Source organism: Henckelia pumila, chromosome 3, assembly GCF_033568475.1.
Source record: "Henckelia pumila isolate YLH828 chromosome 3, ASM3356847v2, whole genome shotgun sequence".
NCBI classification, from domain to species: domain Eukaryota; kingdom Viridiplantae; phylum Streptophyta; class Magnoliopsida; order Lamiales; family Gesneriaceae; genus Henckelia; species Henckelia pumila.
In genome coordinates this window covers 162,847,122-162,865,381 of record NC_133122.1, presented here as the reverse complement: position 1 = coordinate 162,865,381, position 18,260 = coordinate 162,847,122, and the positions used below count along the sequence as shown (strand labels likewise).

Genomic DNA, 18,260 nt, shown 5'->3' with positions numbered 1-18,260 from the left:
GATTCGATTCTTAACTTTGGTGATTTATATTCAAAACCGAGGTAGGTTTCCAGAAGCTTATAAATGATTTAGGCAAATATATTGAAAGCTAAAAAGTTGCAAAAGAAACATAGAATTTTTTTTGTTAAAACAACTCCATCCGGGCCTGGAAAGGGATTGAAATCCTAATCACCAATCCATGTCTAACTTTGCGGACGAAAATCAGGTTGATGCTCCATCCGGGCTATAGAAGAGGGGATTGAAATCCGAATATCTTTAGTTATAGCTAAGTTTGCGGGTAATTATTGGGTTAAAATAAAACAAAACCCGGGTGCAAAATCCGGCCTTATGAAAAAGCTGTTATATAACTTGAAAAGTCCTTTTGATCTTAGTGAGTAGAAGTTGATCTTGGTAAAGAGTGTTTTGAAAATAGAGAGCGGAATTGATGAATCTATGAAACATACTTGTTGCATTAGTGAATCGAAAGCGAGGAGGATAGACAAGATTGACAAATCACACACACACACGAGAACTCTTGAAAAAATTAGCATACACATATATTGAATCTTGGAATGTAAAAATTCGGAGGTCGACTATATTACTCATTATTGTTTTGTTCGGGACTAGCAAAAGTCTAAGTTTGGGGGGATTTGATAAGTGCAATTTATGCACTTAATTTATATATTATTTGACTTGGATTTTGTGATGTATTGAGTGGATATTATGCGTATTTGTTGTTGTTTTTATGAGATGCAAGGATTGGAGGAAAATTACAAAGAAGAAATGAAAAGATGAAATACGAAGCAGCAACTTCAGAAAATTACTGAAAATTTGTTAGGCATCCAAATCCAATCATCACCATTCAAATTGAAGTTCATGATGTTTTAAAGCTTCTGTCAAAATTTCAGCTCGATCTGACAACTAGAACTCAAGTTATGAATTATTTAAGAAGGCTGCGCAGATGGTGAAATAAAAAAATGTGGGTAGCGCCTAGGCGCCATTCTGCAGCGCCTAGGCGCTAGTGCTTTGCGAGAGAAAAATAAAAAAATAGAATGACATGCGCGCTCGTGCCTATTTCCAGGCGCGCCCGCTCTGCTCTGTGTGTGAAGTTTGCAGATATTTTAGTTTTTAAAATAAATGATTTGTCGGGCTTCGAGGACATATAAAAAGGACTTCAAGGACACGATAGAGAGGGGGAGACGCCGCAGAAGAAGCCACACAAATTTGAGAATCTAGAGGAGAAGAAGCGGCACCCAAACAACAGAACCACACACAACTACACATTCAAGTAGGCTTGGGACACATATTTGAGACGTGGGAGCGAACGACAAGGGATAATCGAATCACAAAACAAAAGAAATTCATCTGGGGACGGATAATAGAATCACAAATCTGTAATTTTTATTATCTTCCTTGATTTATTATGAGATTTTTGAATATGTCTATGTGTTTAATTATTTCATTATAAACTTATTGGTTGTTTCTAGAGATTGACAGATCTTGATTTGATTTTCATGTTTTGAATATTATTTTGCCTACTATTATTTGTTCTTAACAATTTATCTGTGTATTCTTGATTTTATTTCATTTCAATTTACTGGCCATAGATTGAATGTTAAATTTATTTGAAATCTGGCACTCGGGAGAGGAAATTTTGAATAGAATAATAGGAAAACACAATCTAGGATTTTTGTAGAGTTCGGGAGGCTTACAAATTCCTTTGAGGTCATTGAAATAGAACACTAGAACTTGATTAAATTATTTTGTTGTTTGATTTCTGATAAAGATATCGAAATTAGCATTAGAATAATAACATTTACTCGGCGCTCGGGAGAGGCAGTAAATAACAATTAAGGGTACTTGGCTATAAATTGGAATAGATGATATAATCAATTGATATGATTTGCATGAATGGAAATCGAGTGATATCTTGTATCTAGAACCCGTCTCAGATCATGTATCCAAAGTCATCCTTGAAATTCTGGATTCTTTATTTTATTTTAGATTATTTAATTTTAAACTTTGATTTTCTAAAAATCATTGAGATTATTTTAATTACAGTATTTAGTGTGAATATAAATTTTCAATCTTCGTGAGAACGATACTCTACTTACTCTATATTAAAACTTGACACCGTGCACTTGCGGACACAAAATTACGCAGCTGCTCTTTATGGCCATTGTTGTCGGACACCCTTGTTTTGGGATGAATTTGGGGAAAGACAAGTTAAATATAGTAACACGTATCCATAATTAATGATTAATTGATAATTAATCATGTGATCATGTTTAGATTAAGTAAAAAATAATTAAGAAATTTCCAATTGGGTCTAAGGAGTTTGAAATGGGATTTATAACGTCTTGAAATGGCCTGAAGAGTTTAAACACTCGGGCAGGATCAGACACTCTGAACAGGTGATCGGATGATCCGATCTGGCTGAGCTTACTTCATCAACATGGTCAGCACAATGATGTCATTGCTGACGCCTGAGATGGGACATCGGACGCTCCGAAGGTGGGTTCGGACGGTCCGAACACGAGCCCAAATAGGTGTGTGGTTTGCATGCGATTGAATTGACATGTGGGGGGATAGGTGGCGATCGGACGATCCGATCTGCTTTTATAAATATTGGTCAAGGAGCTCATTTTCAAGCTCTCAGAATTTCCTCTACTCTCCCATGTTAGCTCATTTTGGGCTTTTGGGTACTTTTTATAAAGATTAAGGATTAGGTAGTAGTTTTATATTCATAGCTAATCTCCGGAGCAGTAGCGGAGTTTTGTGCAAGTTGTGGGGAAGTCGCCATCAGCGGGCTGACGACGGACGCATGTATGGTCCGAGTTCCGTAAAAATATTAGGGGGTATCTAGTTAAGGCTTTTAGATCATGTTTAGTAATGCATGGATATTTTGCATTGTAGACTTGTAGAGTAAAATGGTTGGTTTGGAACCTAGATGGATGCTTCTAAGACTGCCTTAGTAAGGTATGTAAGTACTGGTTGAGATGGCTAGCATGATATATGATCATATATGTTGCATTTGTATGTGCTTTGTATATACCCTATTTTACTGTTTTAGCACATTCATGATTCCACACTAGACTGTACCTCGTGAGAGGTGCGTCATGAAAGTTTATATGAGACTCTTATCTCGTTATGGAGATGGGTAAGGTGGGGAGGCTCAGCCCCTTATGGTTTTGTCTATCACCGGGAGATGCCGCGATGGCGGAGACTGACGCTATGGTGATAGAGGAGCATGCAATAAGAATTTTGGGACATAGTACTAAGATTTTTGGGTTTTCCTTGTAGAGGAATGATTGATTGACGAAAGAGCAGCAATTGACTTTGGAATGGCGAGCTAATTAGGGATTCTTGAGATTTTCATTGCTAGGATTATCGTCAGGAATTTGAATTGTGCATATCCCGGATTAGGATCAATTACCAGATTCCAGAGGCAGAAGATTGGTTGGGGCACGTGTGATGCTTGCGACCATCTTGCTTCTATTAGCTAGCACTCCTCTGAAGATTCTCCATAATCATTTGGATAGATTGTCATGAAGATCTAATCTCGTCTACTCGAGAATGTACCATATATTAGTGAAGTACCCCGTAGGATATTAAGGTCTTTTGTAGATCGTGTGAAGACGAGTCTGTCAGAGATGCTCATTTTGATGCTTTCGAGAGGCAGACGAGAAATTTTACATTCAAGATCAGTAGACGGAATGAAAGAATTCCGCATGTATTTGGATTTTAAATACTGTGTTTTTTTGTAAATAGTATTTCAGTACTAAGTATCGAATCATATATGTTAATGATTCCAGTTTCTTATTGTACCAATTTCAGTTTGGATTGTACATCCGTCGATGTAATTGGGTTTTTTTTAGTTGTTTCTATTACATGGGATTGTAATGAGAATTGTACGGAAATAGGATCAGTAATATTTAATCTTTGGGATTAATCCAGTGTGTAATTGATCGTTATTCAACTCTAGTGACTTGATGGTAATGGCATGTTTCCATTTGGTTAGTTCTAGGTGTTTTCCTAGGATGATTAAGTAATCGGTTGACTATGTTTAGTGCCAGGGATGAGATGATTCTTCAGGGGGCATGGGTGTTGTTCTAGGCTATTTTCCTTAGAACAGATTGGCTGTTTTGACCTCTTTAGGTTGTTTCCATGTGATTATGGGTTTTCATCATGATATGAGGTCGAGTGATACCAAGAGTTGTGCACTTTAATCGGGACTAGATTTGAGGAGGCGCGACCCTATGCCAATGTTACTCTGGGAGCCTTTCGTGCTTCAAGTTGCCTGGAAGCCTTCGTGCTTCAGGAGCGGCTGTACAGGGGAGGCTACTCAGTCTAGGGATTTGACAACAGTCACAGCGGGGTATGAACTTGGTTTGGACAGATACCAGGTTTGGGTATTGGGAGTATAGTTATCGTCTGGCTTTTTTCTGAGATACAAGTTTTGGATTTTTGATGTTAGAATTAGTCTGGGAAGGGATTTTTCTTAAATGAGTGATTGTTTTGAGCAGATAGATTTTGCCTTCGATTGGTATATCGCTAGATGGATAGATCTAGTAGGTATACGGATTTCTACCAGTGGTTATTTGGGATACCGTTGGATTTCGAGAGGCAGTATGACGTTCCTTATGATAGGATTGGATGATCCAGGATGTCGGATCGGGAAATTGTTTTGGGCCTAGTTGTCTTGATGTTCATGTTGGGTGGACATAGACTGTTGGTAGTAAATGCAGACTTGTGCATGATTGGTGCCAGTGTCTACCCTTAGCTAGCATCTGACTCTGTCAGAGATAGAAATAATAATTCGATGTGAATTTTGTGATTCCAGATGGTTGGGATTAGGAGATTTATTGTAGCGAGATCAGGGTTGTTGATCAATCCAGGTACATTTTCAGGACCAAGAATTGGCGAGCGATTGCCTAAATTTGGTTGATACTATGAGGCTAAGCGTGAGCCACAGTGGATCGACATGATTGATAATTTTTTTCCAAATAAGTGATTGATTTGGGATATAGTGAATCGGGAGGTACTTGTGATGGTACTATAAGCTGGTGTTCTTAGGATTTTGGTCCTTGGTAATACCTCGAAGCAGTAAAGAGATTTAGGTGCATTCAGGAATTCTTTAGTCGTTTAGAGATCTTTAGGAATGTAGGAGACGGAAATGTTTGGGTTCTGCTGATCACGAGGAGTGGTTGCAGTTTGACTCATGTAGTCATTGTTAGTCTGATAGCTTGGTTGAGTTTATCAGTGGTAAGAATAAACGTTGAGATTTAGTAACGTTTTATGATAGCATTTCCTTGTTAGTAAGGGACAGAATTGATCCGAACATTGATTGGTATTAGCAATGGGGGAATTATTTTGAAGAGAGGGGATTATTAGTTGTTCCAAGTTGATTGGGGGACGAATGTTTTCGAGGACTGTTAGCCGAATACTGTCAGGCCTAGGCATTTCCAGCAGTATTATTGGGATTTGTCCTTGAATTGTAATCTGACAATTGTCTTGAATTTAGATGAGAATTAGCAGGATTAACATCAGTTGTTTTGGTCTTGGGATGAGACAACAGGTGAGACCTGGTTTTTGAGGTCTGCCATGATTGTTTTTGCTGATCGTCCAGTGTGTTTTGATGTGCTGTGCCATTGTGACGTTAGAATCGATCGGGATTGATTTAGAGGTTAGCTAGATTGCCGAAAGTATTGAGGATTTCGTGTGGGATCAAGGCAAACCAGTTTTGTTCATCCCGGTGATGTTTCAAGTTGACAAGAGTTTGTTGTTATCCATAGTAGAATAACCGATGTTGTGAGTTCAAATATTATCTCAAGGGATGAGATAGATGCAATCATTTTATTTAGATTATAATTTCCAAGGATGTTGTTAGCCATCTAAAGGTGCGACAGAATGATAATATATTTTTCAAGGTAATGATCTGAGACATTGGTAAGATAGAGGATTGTGGACAATGACGTTGCCACAATTTGTGTTCGTCGGCAATGAGTTTGTCATTTGTTTCATGGTAGTATTCTTTTGGGAAGTGTTAGTCAGCATCGAGCGGGATAAGTAAGAAAGGTACGTATTCTGCTGCTAGGGAAATTCAGGGTTTGTTAGTATCCGTGACAAGATGATCAATATAATCGTTTGGATGTTGTATTTAGTAGTGGGATTCAAAGTATTAGGATCAGGACTGATCATAATCAGTTTGAGTATTCTGCAAGTTTGTAATCATGCCACTAAAGATGTAATCTAAGGTTGTCAGATATAGAGGGTGGTGTGCAGCAATGTCATCGCTTTGCGAGTAAGTGGCAAGGTTCAGCCACTTTTTTTCGCAAAGGTTGTTATGTTTGAGAGCTAAGACTTTGTCCTCAGCAAGGTAGATTAGATTAGATGTGTACTGTGAGAGAGGATCTCTAGTATTTGACACTGGGATTAGAAGTGTGAAACTATTGTCTAACGTCTTGCGATAACATCGAGGATGCGATGTCAAGTGTTAGACCAGTAGGGATACAATGCGTTTGTATCTTGTCTTCTCACATGATGCGGATTTATGATTAACAAAAGAGATAGTTGATATCAAGTTGAGGTATTGATAGGAAATATCATCGGTAAGATTTGCAGTCAGTGTTGCTGTTTTGGTTAGAGTTGGTATTCAGTAAGTAGTCAGGAGACTACAGTAATCTTGTGATATTCGGGCTAAATATTAGATAAATTGTGTAAATAGCCAGTTAGCAGCTATTGCTTCACCGAAAGTGATTGGGATCGCATAATTTAATTGAAAAATGAGTTCGGGAACCATAGCCTGAGAACCAATAGCAGATGGTTGTCCTTCTCTTGTCTATGGATAGTCCTTCTTGAGATGTCCGGTCTCACCACAACATAAACAAGCTCCGTCAGCTTTACAACACTTATCGATCGGGTGATTCTTCCCACAATGGTTGCATTTCCCATTATTCTGACCAAATCGATGAAATCCTCCCGACCCAGAAGTAGTAGAAGTAGACTTTTTAAAATACTGAGCCCGCGGTCCCAAGTTACCAGATGGCCGAGCAGAATTTAGAGTTCTACCTCGCTACGGACTGATCTTAGCTTGTAGAAAATGGTTCACCTATCCCTCGAAGGACGTTGGATCATCATACACTAACACTCGATCAAAGATCTCCTGGTTAAGTCCCTGAATAAAATGGTCATACTTCGCCTCAAAACTAGAGTTGATATGAGGGCAATACGGTAAGAGTTCAAAGAACTTCTGTTGGTACTCATCCACATACATGTTCAACTGCTTAAGTGATAGAAGCTCTATGGATTTGGCCTAGCGAAGAGCAGGAGGAAAATAAAACTTCGAGAATGCAGTACGGAAATCAGCCCAAGTAACCGTAAATCAATCCTGCAGCATTGTAGTAGGAACAAACTTCCACAATTTCCAAACACGGCCCTCCAGAAGGAAATTCACCTCTTCCAGACACTTGAAAACAACCTTCCATGCGCTCCATGCAATCATTTTCCACTTCAGCTGACTCTCCGTCTAACAGTGGCTTGGCTCCCGCCTAAAGGAACACTATGCATGTCGAAGAGACAACGACCCTCATGGTGATGGTGTTTCTCGGAGGCAATCACGAACCTCATCATCATCCCATCGACCCACACTATTGTGATTGTTCTCGTCATCTCGTCTTTCTATGTACAAGATACAATGAAAAATCAACCCAAGCAAGGTTCTATATCCCAAAAAACTAATGCATGAAATTCTACCATAAATGTAGTGACCCACTCTAGAATCACCTATTAATCAAAACTTAAGCATGCATATTAAATCTTAAATAACAATAATCAGATAAATCAATGGAAACTAGAATACATAAAATTTTAAATTTAAGGTATCAAACTTATATACTGGTTAAGGTAAAACTATATCGAAAATCAGTGTATCAAATACAATATAAGATAAAAACAACTAACCAAATAAACAAAATCTGAATAGCATTGCTCCTCACCTTGCGGCTCACTCCTGCCTGCGTCATCCAACCTGAGGTCTGTCCCGCGGAATGGGGGTGTCCAAGATGAAAACAAGGATGTGTGCGCTAATGCTCAATACGATAAATATTAGTATACAAACCTATATGTGCATGCATATGACGTGGAATGGGTAACTGGATAAAACAAGGAAACTCATGCTCAAAATGGAGGTGCCAGAGTGCATAGTACCAACTCAAAAATACCCCTATGGATAACTAGCAAAAATCATCCGGATATGGATCTGGAATATCCTGGAAACATCACCCCCTCCAGACACATCGGCCACTGTGACTCATGATGTCCAATTGTCCACAAACTAATGCTGAGAAACACTACTAAACATGGCTATCTCGAAGGAGATACAACTCACCGTGACATATGGTCATGCAACATATGAATATTAATACATGCATATCATGGTAGATAAAATGCAACACATAAGAATGCATAATCAGCTGGATACCTTAGTCCGTACTTACGTACCTCTATAAGTCAAGTTTAGGTAAACAACCTAGTATCCAAGCCTATAATCAAATGTATACCGTATCACTTATACAATTCTCTAAGCCTTAACTAAGCTAATAGATACTCCCAAACTTATCAAGAATTTCATAGTATTCCCTGCGTCCGTTGTTAGCCCACTAATCGCTATGGCCCCAAACTATAGGCACAAATTCGCTATGATCTCGGCAGCGCCTCGTTATCATCCTGACCTCGATTCAAAACCTAAAAACCTTAAAATGCACACTACAACGAGAGAGAGAAGAAGTGAAATGGTGTAAGAAATTGAAACCTCGACTGTCTATTTATAGATGGGAGTTTGGACGTTCTGATCTACTATTTAGATCTTCCGAACTGGTTCGGACATTTCGATCGTGTATTCGAAGCTTTAGATCTCTACCCACCAAACGTGTGTCTTGTGATTAGACAACTCATTGTTGCAGGTTGAGTTCGGACCTTCCTATATCAAGTTCAGACATTCTGAACTAGCTCGAGTCAAATAATCAATCAGAAACCTATAAATTCTTATCTAAAGGAGACCGGACCTTCCGGTATCAAGTTCGGAGCTTCCGAACTACTTGGTGCATCCGAACTACACCCTCGCCTTCCGAACGAGTTCGGAGCTTTTGAATTCCTTATACCTGAGTTCGAACCTTCCGAACTGCTTGGGCCCTTGATTCCCTTCAGAACATTTCTGAATGTCCTGAATTTGCTTTTCTACTTATTTTCCTCAAATTATGGTTCCATAATCATTTTTTAACCATTTAAAAATGTTTAGATAGTTTAATTGATTAATTAGAAATCGGTTACTAGAGGTTTATGTAGAATTTTTCCCAAATCTCCTTGCCGTTGACCTCTTTGACCAAAAAGGGTGTGAAATTTGAATGCATTGGTGATTCTGAGAAGAGATTTGTCAATCTTAAGAAGAGACAAATGACTGCCCCTGTTTAAGAAATTCTGGAGGGTATTGGATGGTTTTTATTATATTTAGAGTCCTCCAAGAATAGTTTAGGAACCGTTTTGATTTGAAATGAAAAATTTATTGCCTATGATTCTTGACAATCGTAAGTGCCCAAGTGAAACTATCTAACTCATGATCGTGAGTTAGCGGCATTTGTTTTCGCCTTGAAACTTTGGAGGCATTATCTTTATGGTGAGATCTGTCAGATTTTTACCAACCACAAGAGCTTAAAATATTTCTTCACGCAGAAGGAATTGAATATGAGGCAAAAATTGTGGTTGGAGTTGGTGAAGGATTAAGATTGCAACATTAGTTACCATAAGGTTAAGGCTAATGTAGTGGAATATTCTCTGAGCCACAAGTATGAGACACTATCACAGTTAACGACCCAACAACAATTGATTTCAGAATTTCAGCGGTTGAGTTTATAAGTTATCCGACCGAATTAGGAGTCTAGTTTGTCATCATTGAGAGTTGCTGAGGCACATAATTCTCCATATTATTTACACTCTCGGAGGGTATAAAGATTTGCATTTGTTTTATTGGGGTCGGGAATGAAGAAGTATATCGTCAAGTTTGTGAATGAATATCTTACTTGCCAATTATTGAAGGCTGAGCATCATGGACCAGCATGACTATTGAAACCACTTCCTATTCCCACGTGGAAGTGGTAAGATATTACCATGGATTTTGTGCTAGGATTACTGAATACGTCAAGGGGATCGAATGCTATATGGGTGATCAGAGATAGACTGAAGAAATAAGCACACTTTTTATCGATGAAATCGACATTCAAGACGACTCAGTATGCTGAAATTTATATACGTGAGATTGTCCTACTACACAGAATTCCAGCCCAAATAGTATCTGAAAGAGATCATAAGTTTGCATCAGGGTTTTTGGAGAGTTTGCATCGTGGGTTAGGTACGAAGCTTTCTTTTAGTACTTATTTTCACCCACAGACAAACAGTCAAGCTGAAAGAGTTATTCAGATTCTTGAGGATATTCTTCGATCTTGTGTGATTGAATTTTGAGGCAAGTGGGACTCAAAACTTCCATTGGTTGAGTTTACTTACAATAACAGCTACCAATCTACCATTGGTATGGCTCCTTACGAGGTGTTGTATGGGAGGAAGTTTAGGACTCTGTTTCATTGGGATGAAGTAGGCAAGAGGGTTGTTTTGGGGCTAGAGATTGAGAATCAAACAGTGAGTCTAGTGGCAAAAATACGAGATGGGATGCAAAAGGCCTAGATTATTCAAAAGAGATACGCCGATCAGCGGCGTAGAGACTTGGAGTTTGGAGTGGGAGACCAAGTATTTATTAAGGTGTCACCTATGAAAGGGGTGATGATGTTTAGGAAGAAGGGTAAGCTTAGTCATAGGTATATAAGACTTTTCGAGATCCTAGATAGAGTTTTTACTCGAGCATTCCGAGTTGCCTTACCGCCAAACATGTCTAGAGTTCACAATGTGCTTCATATCTCCATGCTCAGAAAGTACATCTCAAATCCTTCCCATGTTATTCTCCATGAACCCATACATTGGACGCCAAACTTGTCTTGAGAGGAGAAACCTTTTAAAATCTTGGACAGACAAGTACAGAAGTTGAGGAAGAGAGAGATTAAGATGGTCAAAGTGTTATGGAAGAACCAGTTGGTGGAAGAAGCTACTTGATAAACCAAAACAGATATGCGCAGCTATTATCCCAAGATATTTGGTAAGTCGAATTTCGGGGGAAAAATTCTTTTGAGGAAAGAGTTGTAAGGTCCAAAAATCCACAAATCCACTCCCGAGGATTTAATTAATTATTTTTGAAATTATGTGTTTAAATGTTTAGATTATGTATCTTTATGTAAAAACTTAGTTTTGATATTTTTCAGTTATGAGTTTAATTTCGGTGACCAAGAGAATTGAGACTAGACTATGATGAAGGGTTAAGAAAATTTGAAGTCAAGTATGTTTATGTGAATATTTTATTTTAAGCTTTACATAGTAGTTAAATTTTCAAATTTTAGAGGGGAAAATTTTATAAGGCAGTATTTTAATGTAACGGGTCAGCTTTCTCCCCATAATGTTTCTACCAACACTTTGCGTCAACGTTTCTTTTTCTCTTTCTCATGTTAAAATATGCCAGAAAACATTCACTTCTTGGGTAGAAGTATTCTCGTTCGTTTGTTCGTGTGAAGGCTAGGTCGTATTTCAAAGGTTCGGATTATCCAACGTCTTCGAATAAATGCAAGTTTTATTCAATTCTTTAACCATAATCCGAACAATAATATATATTTTTATATTGATTTATGTATTCTAATTATATGAATTTTCTTGCAATGAATTCCCATGATTTGAAAGAACTATGTATGATGGCATGTATCCGTGAAGAGTGATCTGTTCTCGATTGGTTGTGACTATGTCTTGGTGCAAGGGTTTCAAAGAGCTGCCAAAAAATCTGAATTTTGGTGTTGAGCCATGTTTGATGCGTTTTTGGGTTCAATAATATTGAAGATAAGTCGTTTTACGGGGCTTTTGTCATGTTTAGAAGTATATTCTTTGATATAGATCGATTTTTTAGCGTGTGTGTGCGTGCAAACTTTCAAAAAATGAAAAGAAAAAAAAGATAAAAGAGGTAAACCAAGCACAAGGCTTTCTGGGTTCCAGGCTGCAAATCTCGTGCTATGGTGCACAAATACGCGCCCTAGCCCGATTTGGCATGCTGGGGTGCGCATAAATGCATGCCCTATCTTGGCCTGTCAGAAACTCACTCTCTAGCTCGCAGAGTTCTGGCCGGAATTTTTTACCTGTATTTTTACACCTTTACTTTATGTATTTATGTTCTAAAAATACATGAGATGGTCCAATTATGGTCTTGTGTGCTTAATGCATGAAGTTATCGTCGAGAACGTGGAGACGACTAACGTGGATCGTACTATACGTAATGAATGATGATCTAAGTATCTCTATCCTTGAAAGTTATTTTACGTGCAATGTATGATGTCTTATGAAAAGTTATGGGACGTGATTAATTTTATTTCAAATGATCATGTTATTTCAAGCATGAAAGTTTTATGAGAATGAATGAATGTGTAAGGTCCAAAAAATCTAAAAAATTAATCGTAATAATTTACTTAAATAGTATTGAGAATTTTGTATTTAAATGTTAGATTATGAAATTTTATGCAAAATGTTAATTTTAATGTTTTTCAGGTATGGGTTAATTCCGGTGACCAAGGAAGTCAAGACTAGCCTACGAATGAGGTTTAAGTAATTTTAAGTTGAAATGTGTTGGTTGTGCAGATTTTATCTTAAAATGTTTTGTGTAGCACTTTATTTTAAAAGTTAGAGAGGAAAAAGTTTAAAAGAAAGTAATTTTAAGTCAACGAGCTAGCTTTCGACCTATCAGTTTACTGCCAAAACTTGACGTCAAAATCTTTTATTTTCTCTTCTCCTTTCTCACTTCAAACGCCGCCACACTCTCACCTAACCCTTTTTAAAAAAAACTGCACACTTGGAGTAGAAGGTTTCCTCGATGTTTTCATTGTTTGAAGGATAAATCGTTCCCAACGTATGGATTTTGCCCTATCAACAAAGAAAGACAAGTTTACGTTTTTGAAACCATCATTCAAGAATATAAGTATTTTGGTATAAAAACATTCATGTTGATGTGCATGTATGTATGTTAAATGATTTTTGAAGATTTTGAAGAGCATGATGTATATTCAAGAACCGTGAATCTTTTTGAAGTTACATGTTTAATTTTTATGTAAAAATAGATAGATAGATGGTTGAAAACTCAAGTTTTTGGTGTGTGCATTTGATAAAGAGATTTTGACTCAAATCTTTTGAAGTTGAACGTTTTTGGGTGAATCATTTTCGATTTTTTTTAAAAAAAAATTCATGTGTATGATCAAAATTTTCAATGGGTGAGTGAGTAGGTTTGAATTGAGATAAAAAAGGACAAAAAATGTAACGCATGCTCCTACGTAAGTGATTACACTATGATCTTATTCAATATTTGTACGTAATATATAAATTAGATAATATAGTGAAAAATTTCATTAAAAAGTTTATTCAATTCTATAAAAATTTGGACAGAGTTTTCCCCTAATTTGGACTATCCAAAAATCACAAGCAGCAGTTCAAAGATTTTATAAACTAATACACTTTCCAAAATACATATAGAACACAATACACATATAATCAATCATCGTTCCATCACAATAAAAATCCAAGTTATCCTAACTTTAAAACCATAGTTGTCTTTTAAACTTTCATTCATTCAAAATCTATCACATTTAAACATGTGTTAGTGGAAGCTCTATCATTTCTATTACCAGGATCTCGTGGAGGCAAGGAACGTGCTAAACATCCATTGGTGAACCGACATACTAGTTATATTCATTACCTGATCCTGTAATACATGAGCTATGTGAGTTTATAAACTCAGAAAATTGGGTTCGATAGATAACAATATGCTTTTCATTCAAAAATCTGTTCAATCAATAAAGAAGGAAATATGTATCTTTAAGACATTTTTAATTCAACGTTTCACCATTCAAATCAATCCATATAATAATACAATATAATCAATCGATTCTAGTTAAGTGGCAATGATAAACAAGCGTTCATTTTCTTTTCAGTCATTTCATGTTTATATTGGTCAATATCACTCATTTGTGGAGCATCTACCACCGTATCATTGTGACGCAACTATCACTGTAGAATTGTGATGCAATTGTCATCGTAGCTAACTCGTCCACAAGCCACATAACTTGTAATAAATTATTTTTATTTCAGAATATCAATATCATCAATCCTTTAAAAGGATTTAGAGCATATTATATGAAAAATAAAGGGTTCAATACTATATCCAAAGCTATTTTATGTCCTTCTACTTTGACTTGATTCAACAAGAACAATAACATGCATACGATAGCTACATATACCTCATAATCAATCCATTTCCTTCAAAATCAGTTGAAAACATAATAGAACTCATGTAAATAGCAAGAAGTGAACCCAACTTACACTCCAATCTTCATAAAAATGGTTGGCTCGGTTTTCTTTGATCCTATACTGTCAAACATAGAGGCGGATCTAGGATTTCGGATTTGGGAGGGGTGGGGGTGTGTGTGTTGGGGATCGGTAGTGTGTGTAGAGAGGGAGAGGGGGGGGGGGGGGGAGGGGGAGAGAATACACACTCTAATAATTTTACGCTTTAGCACGATAATATTAAGCAAATGTTAGTTCACTTAAACGATTTTTCTCAACTTCTTAGACAAATAAGAGCTACTAAAGTAGTGCGGAAAATGGATATCACTAAACTAGGTGACAATAGTGAAAATATTATGTGATGCAGTAATGTAAATGTGCACAGAATTGTTTATGGATGTTCGGAGCTCAATCTCTTACGTCACCCCTTCTTACTCACAAGAAGGATACACTAGAAGACTTTGGTTATAACAACGCCTTGTAATACACCCGATCCAAGTTAGAAATTATCACTGCCTAAAATGGAACTCTTAGATTTACACTGATAAGATTCTAAGTTTCTTATCAAACTTCTTGAGTTGAATGATGAATGGTTAAGCTCTTGAAAGCTTAGAATCTCAAATCCTTGGATCAATCGATGTTCTTCAAACTACAACTTGGATTTAAGTAACCCTTGAGCAGATCTCTAAAAAGATCAGATATGCTTTCGTTTGAGCAAAGTGTTTAATGAGCAGTAGGATATTGAAACAATTTCAAATGCTCGGATACTTTGATAGTTTGATGGACGTCTCTGTTGCTCTTCTTCTTGGATCTGGTATATATAGTTCTTTAATCTTCAACGTCTTTATCCCTTTATGTCAACAGTAGGAAACATCCCTTCAAATAGATGTATGTCAGATAATATATCTTGTTTTGTGGATTAGGACTAAGATCTGTACTCGAAGCTCTTTTAATGTCCATTCAATATGTCTCCATAATAAATTCTATTAATGGTCTTTTGAGCTTTGTCAGACGGCTCCTTAAATTCTCTGTCCTTTTGCATTTAATTTGTATTATAAAGGATCAGTTACTAGGTATTTGTGACTTTATGAAGTCGGTAGATATCCTTGGGACTTGTATTACCGTTGACACTTACTCTGATTGCTGAGATCGATTGAAGACTTGAGGACCAGCTGATATAAATGATGGACTCACTACAAGAAAATATGGAAACAACAACGTAGATATAACTATGCTTTGATCGTGAAAGTGTTGTTAAATGCCATTTTTTGACTTTTAACAACGATTTTTATTAAAAGCGTTGTCTATGAGCGCTTTTTTCTGGTCAACAACAACACTTTTAATAAAAATGTTGTCTATGAGCGCTATTTTTAGCTCAACGATAACGCTTATTAGAAGCGTTGTTAATAAGCGTGTTTTTTAAGAGATTAGATAGACAAACATATACAATTTAAAAGATACATACACGTAAGTCTCCTTCTCTCTTGTTCCCAAAGCCATTCACGCGATCCCCTTTCTCCCCAAACCCTAGCAGCAACTCCATGTCGTCGATTTGCCACCCTAGCCGCTGGGAATCTACCAATTGAAGCTATAAAAGGTAATAGCTCGTACTTGTCTTCAATTCAATACCAAAATATTGAGGAATCTCGGACCAAGGCTCAAAATCTTCGAGCCCCATTCGCGGATGGAGTTGCGCGTCTTCTTGTTCTTTTGCGACTTTGAGATATTTTTGGCCATTTCTTGGTTTTCCCGCTTCTCTCAATCGATCTTCTCTCCCCTTAACTCAATTGATCTTCTCCTCTACTCCACATTTCTCTCTTTGAAATTAGCCGCCGAAAAACTACCGATTGCATAGTTTGTTTGACGCTGGGTAAGATTGTTCATTTGCCTCTATTGTATATTGTCTTTAGATGAAATCTGATTTCTGCTAAATCCTTTAAGGTTTTTCATATTGTACATTGTTTTATTTTTTTTATTTTTCTTTCTTTAATCAGAACAATTAAGGTTTATGGTTTTAATTGAGCAGGAAATTAAAGGTGTAGAGATGCAGCCACCAAGTCCGATGTTTCCAGTCACGACGTCATTTCCATCAACTAAGTTCACCACCGAGAAAATACTGAAGGTATTCTACAATCTCGATGTAAACAAAAGAATCATTTTTTTTATATTACTCCTTTTAGCATATTCGAGATTAAAATAAACAATTTGGAACGAAACCATCGTTCAACTTAAAGTTTGGATTCAAACTTGATTGATTTGTTTATAGTTTAATTTTGATATTTTTCAAATTAATTCTTGAATTTGGGTTACAGTTCGTTAATTTATAATTTATATAGAATATGATTAATTTATAGCTTAAGCTGCATATTTTTTAAAAATATGCAACAAACTCTTTTGTGTCCCAAAGTTCCCTCTACAATACTACCATTTCACCATAGACTTCACTGAAACATACCCTGGTAGCATACTTATTTTGAAAACTGAATTACTAAAACACAAAATATGTTACATGTACTGCTAAGTGATGTCTGGTTGTTCCATAGATTTTTCATGGTTGAAATGCAAGGAGGGCCTTGATGGTGAAAAACTGTTAACAGGGCACAAGTTTTTGCGATAATCGGGAGGCGATTTCGGAGTGATCAAGAGTATGTTAGAATAAGCATGCTGGCTAGGGATGAAGAATTTGATCTATTCCTTCATAGGTTGTCAAATATTCATGCGATTGCCACTGAAAATTCAAAGCTTAAGCCTATATATTCGTTCTCATGTGGCTTTCTTGTTTGTATAGGGAGATTTGTTTTTGGGGGGTTTGACTTAGACAGGACTTGGTCTCAGATAATTTTGCAACAACGTTACTGCAACTACTACTACAAATTTACAGCCCAGTTGGACTTTTTATTTTTTTGGTTATGGTAGTAGCAATCTAAATATGTAAGGTTGACTTTTTGGATTAGAATTTTCTTTTTGTATGTGAAAGATAGTAGGAACTTCTTGGATATAGTAGTATATTTTGATTATTTCTGGTGGCCTGTCTTTTACTTTATCTTAAAAGGTAAATTTTAAAGTAAGCAGGTAGTTTGTGGCACTAAATATAATTGATGTATGTGTTTCAGAATATGTACTGATGATTTGAGGGAAATATCTTGTCTTTGTTTACCTGCCCTCATTTATCTGTTTTTTTATGTTAATATAATGATGAGTTTTTTTATGGGTCCTCTAGTCCTTTATTTTCCATCATTGCAATTATTTGAATAGTTTGTAATAAGTTGACTGATATTGTAATAAGATTGCACCGGATACTCAAAAAAGACAAGTTTTGTTGTTGTGGCATGACTTTCCGTTGTTTCCTTTTGTTCATGATTGAGTGTGCCTTTCACTGTTTGAGTGATATATAAATATAAATATATATGTAAAATCTAAAATATAGTTTTAGCTTACACTACTCATCTTGTTTGTATCAACAACTTGCAATGTATAAAAGGAGTTGACCTTGGAAAAAAAAGTCATCTGATAAACATGAAATAGAGAAAACTCTTGCTACTGCATTAGCCTCCTCTACTTGTGTTTCAGATGTTGTTGCCACTCAAATAGACAAGGTTTTTGATCTATTCTTATGTTTATGTAAAGATCAAGAGAAGCAAAACTCCCAAGTCTTATCATCTTTCCAACCTCACTATGACTTGCATATATGTAACTATGCTATAGTACAGGCTCAGCAGGGCAACAATAAAAAGTCAAAATATGTTCAAATATCAATGGAATCATATGCACATATAACTAGATTGGAGGATGAAGTTAAGTTGTATGTAGAA

General features: G+C 36.6%; 1 long non-coding RNA gene across 1 annotated transcript; it reads left to right on the top strand.

Annotated features, from left to right (window-relative positions):
* The first annotated feature begins 11,628 nt into the window (after window positions 1-11,628).
* On the top strand, window positions 11,629-17,278 carry LOC140886271 (uncharacterized). The gene is made up of 4 exons (XR_012151498.1): window positions 11,629-11,667; window positions 12,664-12,714; window positions 16,475-16,570; window positions 17,046-17,278. It is a non-coding gene; the product is annotated as an uncharacterized lncRNA (long non-coding RNA).
* The last annotated feature ends 982 nt before the right edge of the window (window positions 17,279-18,260 follow it).